Genomic DNA, 16,207 nt, shown 5'->3' with positions numbered 1-16,207 from the left:
ACCATCTCATTTCTTGACTGCCCTTCTAAAGAGAAGGTTAACCCTCACATGATTTCCTGGACTAAAGGCTTTTCTGCCCTTTTCTGCCCTGGGTTGGTTGGTGTAAGCAGAGGCTGGTGTTTCTGCCCCATGGCCCCAGCCTGTGCCCAGTGTAGATTTGCAACTCTCTGGACCAACATGCTGAGCTGTGTCCACAGCTCTCATTCAATTGCTGGAGAACTCCACTCTCCACAACATCAGCTACAGGACCTAAGGAAGTGACAAGGCTGCAAGATCAGTGTCTCCTTCCATCAGTCTTAAAGATTAGGTCTGCATTAGCGGCTCCCCTTGGATGTTGGTAACAAAGCCACCGCTCAGGAGTGGTGTTTTCTGGAGCTGGGCACCGAGCAGGAGACTGCAGCATTTCTTGCTGATCTTGTTCTTGCCATTCATTGCTGTCTGCTGTGAGCTTTTTCATTCTCATCCTCCTGCTCTGCCTGTTGTTGTTTCCAGTGATTTGCAGCAAGTTGGATGACACAGGCACGTTAAGGATCTTCAACTGCTATTGATTTCCTTTTCCTGTTAGCATGACAAGTGGCATGGTTTCTGCAGATGCTTCCTCTCTTTTCCCACCATCAAGAGGAGGCCCTTCCCTCAGCCGGCTTTTGAGATGCAAAGGATAGCAACACCAAGCTGGTGCACTTCAGCATATTCACCACTTCATTGCTGAAGGTTTTCCAGCATCATTTTATCCAGAGCTTAAGTGAAGTCCTCTTCACCTATACAAGGTACATGGCTTAGTCCACCTCCTTTAATCATTGCCTCAGTATTCTCACATGAGTTTCACTCTCCTTCTTGGAATCTGTAAGATAATTTGTATTCTCCTCTTCTTCCTCTTCTCCCTCAGCATTGCCATTATCAGAACTGCTTTCTTCTTCTGGTTCATTTAATTCTCTTTCATTTTCAGACTGTTACTTCTTCTCCTTCTTCCTCCTCTGCCTCCTCCTCCTCCTTCTTCTTTTTGTTGTTGTTGTTGCTATTATATTTCAGATTCCTGATGTCTATCATACAACTAATAACATAGACTTTCACTTCTTGGTCCTTCCAGGGCAACTTTCATATCAGTCTCAAAATCTTTTTAGTAGTGACCTTAGAGAGATCATTATACAAACATTTCCAGACATATTCCTGGAGGAGATGTTTCTTTTTCACTATCTTTTCAGCTGAAGGTGGGTCACAGTAGAAATAAGCATTTTCTGCCTTTGTGACGTATCTTGTGTCAAGAAGCATTACCAGTTTCTTTCTTATTTGCTCCAAAAGTACACTGGTCCACAGGTACAGTTCTGGAGACCTAAAAAGAAACCATCCATTGCCCCAGTATACTACATTGCTATTTCAATATGATGATGAGAAAAGTCTGATAGAAGCATCTTCAAGCCATGTATCATAAACATCTTAAACTTAGTTCTCCAATAAAATGACCAGTTTTGTTCTTTATTTCAACATTGATCTGGTCCTTTTTGTACATGAAATCTGAAATTCCCTCCCCAACATGGAACAAAGATCCTCTGCTACCTTAGACATGCAGGGATGCAATGTAGCAATCATTCTTACATGAGATGGTAGCAAATTCAACTTTTGTCTAGAAATTATGAGGAGAGTGCATACAAACTTCTTCCTGTTTGCTTTTGTGTTCACGTTCTGCAAAAATCCACTGCTGCTTTTTCTATCAGATCTTGGTTGAAGCAGCTGGGCAGCTGCTGGAGGAACATCCCTACTATGAGCTTGAGACGAGACCCAGTGCTGGCCTCTTCATCCTTTTGTCCTTGTTCATCAAAAAGTGTCTTTGTAAGAACTTCAGCTTCATCTCCACCCTTTAACTCCAAGGTGTCATCATTAATGTCCAGATTTTCAACTCAAGTTCCAGTTCATCAGGACTTGATATCTCCTTATTATCCCATAGGTTTCTTTGCCTCTTTGGAATCCTCTTTGTCAGACTCTTTGTTCTGACAACTTTTTTCCCTGTCTTTAAACAAGATGGCTGGAATGAAAGCTTTGAAATCAATAAGGCTCTCATAAAAAGTACAAGCATCTTTATCTTCCTATATACCACCTTCCAAGTCATAATCTCCAGGGTTTTCAGTGTGAATATACCAATTCCAAGCCCATATTCTTCTGGTGTTGGTTTATCCTGAGGAAGATCTGACATATTTTCATCCAAAAGTTCTAATAAAGATTGAGAATTTGATAGCAGCTTCTGATAAGACATAGCAAATTCGTCATACTGTTTTTGTCTATCTTCGCTTAGTTCCCCTTTAGAATGTAGAATATGCCTGTTTTGTCTCTCAGTATTCTGGAGTTTCCTGTGGAAACTCTCAGTATTCTCCAGTTTCAGGTGTTTGGTCAAAGATGTAAAATACTCTTTCATTCAGGAAGTATTATTTCTCTGGGCTAATTTTCTCACTCGAAGTAAAACTCTAACTTCTCTGCAGCACTTTTTACTCTCCTTGATACCAGTCCAGTGATAGCAGCTCTACAATGGCAGTGGAAACACAAGTGTGGGATTCTTAATTAGCAGTAATAACCTTCTTTAGTTGTTCATAGATTAAGGGAAGACCTTCCTTGTCAGTGAAGATACCAACTCTGCAATGAATCGTCAATCAGTCCTTGGCTTGATAGCATTAGGAGCTTTCTCCTCTTTCATTGCATCAGATGTTTTCTCCAGACCTGAAGAAGTGAGAGGACAGAGTTAGCAGAGTCACTTCCATGACAGCACAGTCCACATCAGGGAGGGTCAGTTTGGTTTCATGATGGAAGATACGGCCTCAGCAATGTATTTGCACCATTTAAATCATGGGACAAGGAGTCTCCCTGTTGTTCTGTAATCGTTCTTATTTTCTTGACAAAGCAGTATTTTTCTTCAAACTTGAGTCCAGGTGGCTAAAGAAATTTTCCTCTGGTCGATTTTTTGGAGTGTTTGGGTTTTGTTATAAAGTTCCTTTTTTAACTGATGTCTTTATCAAGCTTCTTGATGAAGCTGAAGGAATTCTTCTTTCTCTTTGAACTAAGCAGCTTCTTCTTGATGTTTTGCCTGTTCTTCCTGCTTTTTTCTCTCTTCCTTTCCAAGTTTCTCCTTCTCTTTCTCTTCTTCAATTCTTCCTTTGACTTCTTTTTCTCCTTCTCCTTCTTCTTTTCTTCTTCTTTCAGTGCTTGTCTTTCTTTTCTCTTTTCTTCCATTTTCTTCTTTTTGTCCTGAGGGACCTTACCAACCTCTTTCTTGGCGGTGAGCTTGTGATCCTCTGGCTTTTTCTTGCTGCTCAATGACCACTTTTCAATACAGTCTTTCTCCTTGTTGTTAAGCAAAGATTCTTCATCTTCCACACTTGCTGGCTTTTTATGCTCAGCTGACATTATGTGACCCAGAATAATCTCAACCCTGCTGTCAACATTAGCCCTGGGCTTCCTGGCTCCAACTCAACTGATCCAATCCACTCCCTCCCCCCTTCTCCCTTATCTTTTGGAAGTTTTTTCATATTGAAGTGCAAACAACCCAGGAATAACTTCAAGAAACTGCCAGGAGTTAAATACCATGAAGGTACAAAAAATCACCAACTCATCTACTCAGTTCAAGCCACAAAGCTTCACGTCAAGCAAACCTGCCCTAAAATTCCTGGTCCCAATCTCAAGCAGTCACTGAGACCACAGACGCCACCCCACTTTCACCCCTGAACTTCCTCATGGCAATGGCTTAGATGTGAGCCCCTTTGTTTCTTGCCTAGATTGTTGCAAAACTCCTCCAGTTTCTATCTCCTAAGGTTCTAGAAGTATCTTTCCAAACACAAGTTAGGTCTGTCGCTGAAGGAGTTAGAGACTGCTGATGTCCCACCCTACTCCTCTGCGGGGTGGGAGAAAGTCAAACTCAGAGAATCAGAGAGTGGAAAGATTCTTGCCAGAAGCTGAGCGTGGAGAGAGGTGATATTGTTCCAAGGGTACAAAACTTCAGTTCATCAGGAGGAAAAAGTTTAAAAGTTTCCATATCATGGTGACTATAGACAACAATGTGTTCTTGAAAATTGCTAGAGTACATTTCAAGGGTTTTAACCACAAAAAGATAAGCATGTGAGATAATACACGTTAATAAGCTGATTTAGCCATTCCATAATAGACACATTTCAAGACATCATGTTGTACACAATACGTATATACCTTTTTATTTATCTACTTTATTAGTTGATTAATACCTTTAAAAAGAAGCACAGTGTTTCCTCTTGTCTGTGGATAAAAGTTCCAAGCCACACAGGGCCATTAGCTATGTGGCCAACACCAGGGACAGGCTCAGTGGGGGTCTCCCCCTGAACACACACCCTAGGCATTTGTAACCTGTGCCTCGACGCTCTTTCTCTTTTGCCAGTAGTAACCTCCGTGAGTACCTGGTGACTATCACTTCAAAGTGGCCAGCCCAAAGGCCACTTCCCAGAACTTCTCCAGAGTTTATCTTTGTCTCTTTTTTTGTTTGTTTGTTTTGGTTTTTCTCCGGTACCAGGAACCGAACTCACGACCTTGCGCTTGCCAGGCAGGCGCTTTGCCACTGAGCTAAATCCCCAGCCCCTTATCTTTGTCTCTTTAGGCTCCTGTAGAACTTAGTTCCATCCTTTATTAGAACACTTGGTGCTTGGAATTGTCATTGTTTGAAGAATCTCCTTGGCCAGGTACTGACTCCCTGGGGAAGCACAGGTGCTGCCTTGCTTGTGCCGCATGTGTTAGGTGATCACAAAATATGGAATTGATCTATTGAACACAGCACCCCAAACTCACAGTCACCTCCAGTTTTCCTCTTGTCCTTTTCAGCAATCAGCAATACTGATTGAAAGAGTAGAAGCCTGTCTCTGTCTGTCTGTGTCTCTGCCTGTCTCTGTGTGTCTCTCTGTCTCTGTATCTCTGTCTCTTTCTGTCTCTGTCTCCCACACCCCCGGGGGCAGAGAGTTGGGATGAAACCTAGTCCTTCACACTGAGCTACATCTCTAGCCCTTTCTATTTTTTAATGTTGGGACAGGATCTCCCTAAGTCACTAAGTTGCCCAGGCTGAGCTTGAACTTGCAATCCTCCTAGCTCAGCCTCCCAAAGTGCTGGGGTTGTTCGGCATGAATCTGTTACATTTCATCAGAGGCACCAGTGACCAACCACCATGTTGTTAAAAGCAGTAGTCAAATCTCTGCCCTGGATGTCCAGAGCTAACCACTCTTCCTCTTGATCTCTTGCTTTTGCTGGCTCCGAGGATGAAAAATCTCCTAGTGCCTCCGCTGCCCCACCCCAACACACAGACACATAATGGCCTTCTCAGATTTCTTTCTACTTCTTCCTTACCCTATCCTCTGAATGGTAGAATCTTAGAGCTTGATCCCAAGATGTCTTCTCTTTTCTATCCACACTAGTTCTCTTGGTTATCCCATCTAGATACACAACTTTAAGTATGGTCTCTCTGTCGATTATTCCCAAATTTATAACTTGCCTGTTCTTATTCACTTGCCTGTTCTTCTGTCTGGGACCTAAAGCTCCTGTAGCCAACTGTGTATTCCACGTCCTTGTTCTACCTCTCAAGCTTATCAAACTGACGTGCTGATCCCTCTCTACCCAACATCTTTTCTCCAGCCACTCTCTCCATCTCAGAATCACAACTCCAACCTCTGCTATGCTCAGCCCAAACACCCTCAGCCAGCTTTGAGTTCCAACCCATCACCAAATCCCATTGATCTGCCCCCATACAGATGCCAAATTCCATGACTTCTCACTACCCTGGCCAGTCTCACTGGGGCTATTTCACTAGGCTCCTAATTGATCTGCCCCCTCTGGCTCTTGTCTCCTTATGGTCAGCTTTCTATGCAGCAGCTTGATTGATTCTAGGGAACCTAAGCCAGGTCATGTCACTCGTTGGTACAAAACTCTCCAACAGCTCCCATCTCGCTTCCAGTTGGCCCCTGTGTTCTGACCCTATCTCCTCTCTGGCACTATCTTCCTCCGTCCTTGACCTGCCTTCAGCCCCACAGGCCTCCTTGCTGTTCCCCAGACAGTTCAGGTATGCCCCTGCTGGCCTGACTGCTACACATGTGGCTCCCTTAGCCTAGCATGCGTCCCAAAGGATGCATGGCTCATTCCTCCACTTCCTTTGAGTCTTATCAAGTGTGGTCTTCCCTGAACAGCCTGTTATTATATAAGGAGTGATCAAAACACATGGTTAATATTTAAATAAAAAATTGTATCACAGAAAAGGATGCATTGCCATTGATCTCCTCAAAATACCCGCCCCCTTTCCTTCAAACACACTTATCCCATCCATCTTGCCATGTTCTGCAACACTTCTGCAAGTCTTCTTTTGTGTCTTTGTGATGTGTGATCAAAAATATGAATACTGCTGCTGAGTGCCACCCAATGGAAAAGCAGGTTCGTAAAAACATCACATGATATCCTCACACACCTTATTTACCAGATCTGGTGCCGTACAATTTTTAGGTCTTCCTCAACATCAAAATAACCATGAAAGGTAGACATTTTGAATGGATTCAGGACATTGAGGCAGCCATACCAGTGCAACTAAAGGCACTCAGAGGACTTCCAGAGCTGCTTCTGAAAGTGGCAAGAATAATCAGATGAGTGTGTTCAAAGTGAGAGCGTCTTTTGAGGGAGATTAATGGCAATGCATGTTTCACTGTAATACATTTTGTAAATGCAAACATTCATTGTGTTTACAAACAATCACACCTCATATTTTAGTTTAAACTACTTTGGTATAACCTCTAGGGCATTACACACATACCAGTAAGCTTTAATTCTAGAGCTGTGTCAGCCAAAGTGCAGTGAAGAATGCACAGTTCAGCTGGATCCTGCCAAAAAGCCACACTCCAGAGGGCCAGCTCTGAATTTCTGTTATTCACATCTAAGCAACTACCAACAATTTGCTATTTAACACACTAAATTAAAAAATAACTACATTAGTGAAACCAGCAACATGTTAAGTAACATAGTGAAAGTTAAAACTCAACTCTTAGGTGAATTTAAATTATTTTTGTGGCCTGGTTCAAATAATTGACTGCCATCATTTAGGGACCCTCTGCACTTTTACAAACATGGGGTAAAAGAATCCAACAAAGCTTGTAACCTCTACCTATCAGGAGAGGCTTGACCCCTAACCTGTTCTGTGTGCAGCTGTTCACTTGGGAGGATCTGAGGTTACAGGATCCCAAATGAAGGCATGGAATCTCAAAAATGGAGAAAGATTGATTGAACTGGCTTCAGGTCTGCTTTTACTAACAGTTATCGGGTTAATAGCTATCATTAACAGAATCCAGATGGAGATGTGCTTTAATTATTCCCTGATAGTGACACAATGAAGGAGTGGCTTACTACCTCATCTATCTCAAGGTTATAGAGGCTACTGTTATTTATAACAGAACAACCCTGCCAAGCCCTCCCACACACCTGTAATCCCACTTCTTGGGAGGCTGTGGCAGGAGGATCACAAGTTTTAGCCCAACTTGGACAATTTACCAACTTAGTGAGATCCTGTCTCAAAAGCCCAACTTGGACAATTTACCATCTTAGTGAGATCCTGTGGATGTAGTTCAGGGTGTAAGCACTGGGCTTGATCCTGGTAACAAACAACACACTCAAACGAATCTCAGAGTTGTGCATATTTAGCTTGCTTAGGTCAAGTTAATAAGACCTTCCTGTTTTAAATTTTAAACATCCTCCCATGGTTTCTATCCCTCTCTCTGTTTATTTTTCTCAATAACTTACCAACAGCTGGCATATTATATGTATAACTTTTTAATTGTATGTATACTTTTTGTGTTATCTATCATTTCTGTCTATCCATAGATAACTGAAGTTCCACGGGGTTAGCAATTTTTGTTTCGCTCACTCTATCTATCTATCTATCTATCTAATCACTACCATAGCCCATCGTAAATAATAGTAGTACCTGGTATAAAAGCAATGCCTGGATTTTTTTTAGAGACAGGGTCCTGAGGCTGGTCTCAAAATTATAGCAATCCTCCTGCCTCAGCCTCCCAACTGGGATAACAAGCATGAGCCACCATGCTCAGTAATATTTGTTATATTAATGAGTAAAAGAATATGAGAAAGTGCTTCAAGAGAACAGACATAATGTCAAAGTTCAAAAGAAAACAATAAATTCTGGCCAGAACATCAAGAAAACAGAAGTTGGCTATATCGTGGACAAAGATAACTAGTATAGTTTGAGTTTATAGACATAAATTTATTGTAAGCCTGGCCAGCAGTGTCATGGCTGTAAAAAAGTTCAGTGAATCGCCTTAAACAGAAAGTGAAAGGCGCAGATAAGATGTGAAAAAGTTTTGTTCAAATTTCCAATTGATTCAAAAGTGAAGTCTGAAGTCTCTCTTGAGATGGTTTTTTTTATTCTGGTTTTGCATCACTGAGGCATGGGGCAACTAAACAGAGCTGGGACTTGCGTAAATCTGCACTGGGAGTAGGCTGGGAGTAACACAGAGGGCAAATTCGCACATGTGTGCAGTTTGGCAAGATTTTCTGAACTATCTCAAGAGATCTGGGAGAAGGGCACATGGGACAGGGAGAACGTGAGCCAAAGCATGCAGGAGAGAGAGTGCATATCCAAGAAAACACGTGGGTCCAGGGAGTGGAACAAATAGTGATTCCGGACAATGGGTAGGAGATGTTAGGAAGGCGTAGAGATCAAACTGTAGATCTACGAATGTGGTAGGCCAGCGAGGCCCATGGAGCTTTCCTAAGGAGGAAAGAGAATCACAGTTGTGTGACTGAGGACACAGGTACTGGCCAAGAGGCTGGTACAATACTGTGGGTGAGCAGAAGTACCATGCCACACCTAGAGACAGTGAAACAGAGAGACATGCCACCAGGAAGGTGGTCGAAGAAGAGGGTGGGAGAGTTGAAGATGGCTCTGGGAGAGGCCACAGTTGGTTTGAAGTCCACTGACACATTAGCTTCCCCACACTGGGCCTCCCCCAGGGCTCAGCCAGGAAGCAAGCCACGCTGCATAGTCACAGGGTGGTGGTCTGCTGGGATTAACTCGGGCTGGCTCAGTTTGCCACTGGGTGGGAGTGGAGGGCAGGAGGCCAGAAAATGCAAATCTCTGTGGTACACAGACAGTGTGGCCAACTTCAACATGCCCCCAGCTGACACGATGGGACAATCTGGAGGCTTAGGACCTGAGGGTCCAACAAGAAGGAGCAAACCCCTCCCATCCAGGATGCGTGAGCCCAGTGTGTGGCATCCAGTGCCCCCCTACCCAACCCACCTCAGGAATGTCCTGGCCACCAGACCAGCCAAGAATATGAGATTTAGGTGGCAAGGACCCAGGTCGGGGAGGCACTAGGAGTAGAAACTAGGAAATGGTGGTGAAAGCCGGCTTGGGCCCCAGGCAGACCCAGTATGCAACTACTGGACTAACCACAGGGCCTACTAGCTTGTGGGCGGGACTTCCAGCTATGTGGCCAGGCTTGGCTGGGGCTGGGGTGGGGGATGGTGAGTGTCTCTATAGATAAAGTGGATGGGGCTGGAAAGCCCAAGTCCAGTCCCACGTTCCCTTTCCCAGGCCCTCAGCAAAACCTCAAGCACTTAGGCTAAGGCTTATATAGCCTTTGTCTATTTCCTATTATCCTGGGAAGAAAGAGGGTCCTTCTGAATACACAGCAGTGAAACAAGTCTAACATAGCTGTCCCTGCTATGCAAAGCAGACTCGCTTCTCTGTCACTCTTCTCCTTTTGGTGCCTTCTGGAAAGAAGGGTTGGGAACGGCAGTGAAAGAGTAGGGAATGGCAAACCAGGGAGACATGACAGACTCTGGCCATCGATGGGCCTATATGTTCTCATACAAAGCCAAAGCTAAGTGCGCTGTCAGCTGCCCTTTGCATGGCCAGCCTTATCTCTACTCCCCCATTCCTCTGCCAAGGATGCTGACATCAGGGCCCCCCAGCACAAGGAGCCTCAATATGGGCAGGGCAGGTGAGTCACAGAGAGATGTGGGGGTGGCCTTTGCAGGCACTGGGCTCTGCAACACTCCTCAAGATTAGGAAAGTCTTTCCACTTCAGGGACACCCCCCACACATTGCCTGCTAGAGTGAGGAGAGGGCCTCTCTCCCAGTCAACCTGGCCTTCTCCCCTTCTCCTGGACTCTTGAATGCTCTCAGCAATTGCTTCACACTCTCCCGACAAATGAGTGGGACACACACATAATCTGGGAAACTGCAGATCACGGGAAACCCACAACCAGTGCAAGTGGCAGTGGCCTGGGCCCCAATCCAAGGCTAAAACGTTCCTGTTTCAGTTTGAAGCCACTCTAATATCTTCCCTAAGCCTCCACTCCTCTCTGTCTTAGGGCGAGTTGAGGGTTGGAGGCTTCCAGCATGGAAATCAAATAGGGAAAGAGCTGCCGTGAAGCTGCCTCAGCTATTCTTATGAGCAGGTAAGGAGACAAAGGTCTTACCTGGAAAGTCAGAGGTGTCATGAGACGGGCACAAGCAGGTGACTCTGGAAACACAGCTCACCTTACCAGAAATAAATGCATCCACCTGATCTTTGGATGGCATGTCCTTGCGAACCCCAGAGAGGTGACTGCACATTCCTGAGCCCAGGGTCCAGCTAGGAGAACTGGGCACTGCCACAAGCACTGTGCCAGGCTGTTTTACACCATCTTGTTGAATCTTCGGGCTTGAATCTTTCCCTCAGCTGTCATAATTGTCCATATTTCACTGCAGAGGAAATTAGAGCTCAGAAGCACTAAGTACCTGATCTAAGGTCACACCACTCGGAAGAGCAGACTGGGGTCCAAATCCAGCTTTGACTGCCTCAAGAACCCAGGCTGTGTCTACCTCTTGGTGAGAGGAAAAGGAAGAACAATGTTGAGGAATTCTGGATTCTTTCTAGAGAAATAATAGCAGTTATATCTTCTTAAGATACATTGTGGCCATTCCATTGGATGGTATTCAACAGCAGCACTCACTTTATTTTTGATCACACTTTGTAAAGACCCTTATGAAGGAGGACTTTCAGAACTGCTTAAGAGAGTGGCAGAAAGGATGGGATAAGTGTGTTTGGAAAGAGGGAGCGTATTTTGAGAGAGATTAAGGGCAATGTGTCTTTTACTGTAATTAAATTTTTAAAAATTCTTTTAAAAAGGTTTCTGCACAAGTTCTAATGCCAGTAACTCAGAAGGTGATATATTTGGAAATGGGGTCTTTAAAGAGGTAATCAAGTCAAAACACCATCATTAGGGTAAATCCTACTCCAAAATGAGTATTGTCCTTATCAGGTCACAGACACACAGAGAGAAGACCACATGAAGACACAAAGAGAAGAAGCCAACTTACCAGCCAAGAAAGGAGTCCTCAGAAGACACCAATCCTGCCGCCATCTTTTAGCTTCCAGAACTGTGTGAAAATACCTTATTGTCCAAGCTACCCAGTCAGTGGTAGTTTTTAATGGCAACCCAAACACACTAATACAGATTCGCACTTTGCTAAGTGTTATTTTCCAGACACTGTTCAGAGTATTTACAGGGAGTTACATTCAGAATAGAATTCCACTCAAGAGATAGGTAGGGAGGTTGGGGTATTATAGATATCTTCAAAGCTGCTTAGCTAATATTATTCTTTTTATAACTCTCAGAATGTGGTATATCCCTGTCAACTCTCTTTCCATTTTAATTCTCTGAGAAGAACCACCCTCAGCCTTCTCTCAAAATAAGACTTGAAGGAAGAAGACAGAAGGCAGTGGGTTAAACAGCCACTGACCTTTCTTGTTCACAAGACTGGCTGACCCTATGGGAACTCACTGGGGGGGACACCAGGCACCTCCTCCTGTACCCCCACGTGTGTGACTATGAAATCACAGTGAAATGTAACATGTCCACTCTGAGTGCTCCCTGATCAGTTATCTCCCGGTGATTGTTGAGGACCGTCACTGTGATGCTGGACCAAAGATCTTTGACAAGTGAGAAAACCAGACTGGAAGTGGAAAAAAATTGGCCCCTGAATTTTGCAAGTATTTAATTTGAGTACATCCTGTCATGAGTGAACATGAGGTAACACCCACAGAAAGGGTGAAGAAGAAAGCCCCTTTGAATTGCACAGGGTGGGGGAGGAAGGAAATGAGAGGCGTTACAGCAACGAACCCAGGGATAGAAGGGGAGGCTGGAAATGAGTGTTTCACAAAGGAAAAAATAGTTGTGGGTGTAGCTCAGTGACACAGTACATGCTAAGCGTGTACAAGGCCCCGGGTTCAATCCCCAGCACCAAAAAGAGAAAAAGAAAGGAAAGAAAAGAAAAAATAAATTTTACATACTACAGCTTCTGAAATACAGCATCTTGGGGACTTTTATTCAGGGAGAAAGTGTGAGGTCACAGCTGCCTTGTAGGGAAGGTTTAAGCCTATCTCCCACAACTTTCTTGATTTGTCAGTCAATAGTAAAGGCACCAGGACAAGAATGCTTCTAAGTAAGAAAAAAAAAATCTTTATTTTTAGCATTCTGCAGCTTGGTATTCTTCAGACTTGATAAATCCCAAGTGGAAATCTTGATCATTTTTAGAACCTATTTTTGCATTCTATCCAACCCAAAGACGATGAAAGCAGTGTGAAAGGCGTGGTTTAATCATCTGTCTCTCACCTTAAGCAACGACAGCGAAGTTGTGCTCAGTATTTACGCATGCAGAAAAATTTCTGCTCTGGAATAAATAGCCTATACTGACATATGTGTAAAATATATAATGGCATGCTTTGTTTATTCCATCTTTATTCACGTGTATAAAATAGAAGAACAAATATCTCCGTCTGACCTCATATTTTAGGAGAGGATATGTTCTAACCGCACTTCATCACAAGTGTGAAAAATATGCCTTCTGGAAAGGAAAAAATGTATATGTTTGCGATGTTTGTGCCTCAGGCCAGGAAGTGACCCTTTAGTGCTGGTTTCGCTCTGAGTGGCCATGACATCCACTCACATTTCAGTGTGACTGTCTTCAGGCCTCTCAGCTGAGCGGAAGCAGCTAGTTTGCTCAAAAGTTCTGAAAAAACACACAAGAGGATGAAGCCTGCCAGTCAAAGCAGGATGGCGAAGTGTAAGAAGCTCTGGGCCTGTTGAGGGTGTGGGGGGAGCTCCAGGATGGTTGGTAGCCAGTGCAGTAGTCTGAGATTGATTATTGGGATGGGTATCTCCAGAGACTGAGTCGGGGTGCTGGGTACCCAGGCAGCAAGCATCAATGCCATAAAAGAGGAGCTGGAAAAGGTGGCCAGCAACAGTGAAGTGATGCTTATACAGCATTTGAAAGGATGTCAAAAGCACAAATGGGACAGAGAGCCCAGAAGTGTGGGTTGGGGCAAAGGGTAGAATTCTTAGCATTTTCCCTGAGCATAAAGTCACAGTCATAGTAAGTTAAGAGACACCTTTTCCAAGAGTTCTGTGTGAAGCTCTAGCCCCAGGGTTGTAAGAGTTTTGTCAATATCCAAGCAAGGAGCTTCCTGGGTTGCTAGGCAGAGAACACGGCCTGGGCTGTAAGTGGACTGGCAGCAATATTTTAAGCATATTTAATGCTACCATAAAATAAAAGAAAAACTAATTCTAAGCACAACAACTAAATAGAATATATGAGATTTTAAAAATATGAGAGGTGGTTTGTCAAAAAAGTTAAACATAGAATTAGTCAAACGATCTAGCAATTATAAGCCAGTGGTCATAGAAGCATTATTTATGATAGCCAAAGTGTAGAAGCAGCTGAAATGGTCAAGTAACCAAATTAATGAAGTAATGTATACATATAATAAAATACTAGTCAGCCTTAAAGGAGTGAAATTCTGATACATGCTACAATATAAATGAGCTTAGGAAGCATCCTGGTGAGTGAAGCAAGACAGACACAAAAGGACAATGACTGTACAATTCCACTTATATCAGGTGCCTAGAGAAGGCAAATTAATAGAGACAGAAAGAACAAAGTTTGCTTGGGACTCAGCACCAGAAGAAATGAAGAGTTATTGCTTATGCATCATACGTTCTGTTTGACACAATGAAAAACTTCTGGAAATGGATAGTAGTGACGGTTATACAACATCGAGAATGAATCAGTACTACCAAATTGTACTTAAATATGGTTAATATGGTAAATTTTATGTTATGTGTACTTTTTGGTAAAGGATGAACATGTTGCTCGTGGACAGAGAAGATGGAAGGGTTGAGTTATAAAGTAGGGACAGTGCCTTCTCCAGTGAGACAGCCGTGTTATCCCTACGTCAGCTTGCATTGGTGACACCTGGCCCCATGTATGCTTTGCCCACAAACATAAAGAAAACCCATGGCTGCTTAGCAAGGTGCTATTTGGCTGGGTATACTTGCTTGTCATATCTAATAGAGAAGACTGCTTCGGCTCCAGGCAGTTTTCTCTGCAGACTACTTGTTCAAACCTCTGTGCTTGTGGTATAATTAGTCCACGAGTAGGAAAAGCTGGAATAGCCAAGGACACTGGTCAGAGGGACAATGAGAAACTGACCATCAGGCAGTGGTCCTTCTCCTCACTTGCACCCTAACGTGTATGGGTGAGCCTAACTCACTCACATCTTTTTCCCTGAAAACACTTGATTTTTAACTGATTGAATCAACCAAGGGGCTTGAGCACCTTAATTTGGTCCTACAGTGTTCTTGCTACCACTGCATGAAGGATATTTCTCACACAGTGTTGGGGAAAAGACCATCACTGTGCAAGAAATGGTAAGAAAGCAAGCGAAAGGCAGTAAGGGCTAGAGAAAGATCAGAAGAAAGGAGTGCCTGCTGGAGTGGCCACAGGTTTCACTGAGACAATCAGCTTTGTGTCGGGATATATGTGGGTGGCATAAAGTAGGCAAGGTGGCACATGGTTATAATCTCAGCACTCAGGAGGCTTAGAACAGAGGATTGCTGTGACTCCAACGTCAGCCTGGGTTACATAGCAAGACCCTGTCTGCAAAACTACTGCCATCAAATGTGGTTGGCATGGTGACAAGTCAAGAGGGCTGGGAGCATAGGGCAGGCCAGGATGGTGGGAAGCAGCAGGAAGCATACAGAAGCTTTTAGTGTTATGCTGACCAATTGCAAAACACCCAGGAAAACAGCTGGGCCAACAGAGCAGCCAGCCATGTGACATAAGACCCACCTGTGCATTCCAATGAATTTTGAATTTTGCCAACTGTACCTTCGTAGAGAGAATAATGGATGGATGAGAAGTGGTCCCTCAATGATATCTCTCAGCTTTTATTTTATTTTCTGTTCAGGATGTATTCATTTTTTTGGCATTTTTGAATTTTATTGGTACATTTTAGATGTACATAATGATCACATTTATCATAGGAAATTTGTACTCGTACATGACATATCTTGCTGCTTCTTTTTTTCCCATTCCCCTCCCCTCCCTTCAACCCCTCTTCCCCTGCTTATTTACAAAAACTTTGTTTCCATTTTTTCCTTCTATTCTTTTTTTTCTTGTTCTGTGCTTCCTTCCCTGCTTCCCGCTCTTGTTCCCCTTCTCAGTTGAACATTTTCTTCCCATTTCCCAATGTCTATTATACATTTTGGGCCTTATTTATACTTTCACTTTCTCACATCAGAGAAATAATGTGGTATTTAAACCCTGTCCCATTCATTTCACTTAAGAGTGTGGTCTCAAGATGCATCCATTTTGCTTTTTAAAAAAAATTACCCAGGAGAAAGGGAATAAGGTTTATTGAATGAAACATTAATCTACGTGCTGTTAGTAATTCCCAGTAGAAAATGGAGAAATTGAAGGTCAGAACTGATCCAGAGTTCCCTCGCCGCTAAATGACCAGGCTGGTCTCAAAACCCACATATGTCAGGCTGTACATCCCTTTTCCAAGGTGCTGAACTGAAGCAAGGCTAGAGAAAATGTAGCTTGGACTTACAGGGGCACCCAGATGGTCCTCTGGTCCTCTACAAAAGAAGGCAGATCTTGTTACTCAGTTCCTTCGTGAGGAGGTTGAGTGTGCTATGGAGTGTAGGAGAAAAGACAGAGAAATGAATTAGAGTGAAAACAGAGCTGGCTGGGTGCTAATTAGTTAACCTCTCATAAGTGAGATAAAGAGCAGGATGCAGTTACCCGCTGCATAGAGGGACCCTAGGTGTTTCCCTCGGTGGGTAAACCCCTGTGGATCGTCACGCTCACTCAAACCGAAAATGT

General features: G+C 43.6%; 1 pseudogene; it reads right to left on the bottom strand.

Moving 5' to 3' along the window:
* Positions 1 to 274: 274 nt before the first annotated feature.
* Positions 275 to 3,390, bottom strand: LOC102006883 (annotated as a pseudogene).
* Between the last annotated feature and the right edge of the window lie 12,817 nt (positions 3,391 to 16,207).

This window comes from Chinchilla lanigera, unplaced genomic scaffold (assembly GCF_000276665.1).
Source record: "Chinchilla lanigera isolate Chin_1 unplaced genomic scaffold, ChiLan1.0 scaffold00062, whole genome shotgun sequence".
Classification (NCBI taxonomy): Eukaryota; Metazoa; Chordata; class Mammalia; order Rodentia; family Chinchillidae; genus Chinchilla; species Chinchilla lanigera.
Note: the sequence above shows the minus strand (reverse complement) of the source record. Positions and strands in the feature narration are given on the sequence as shown.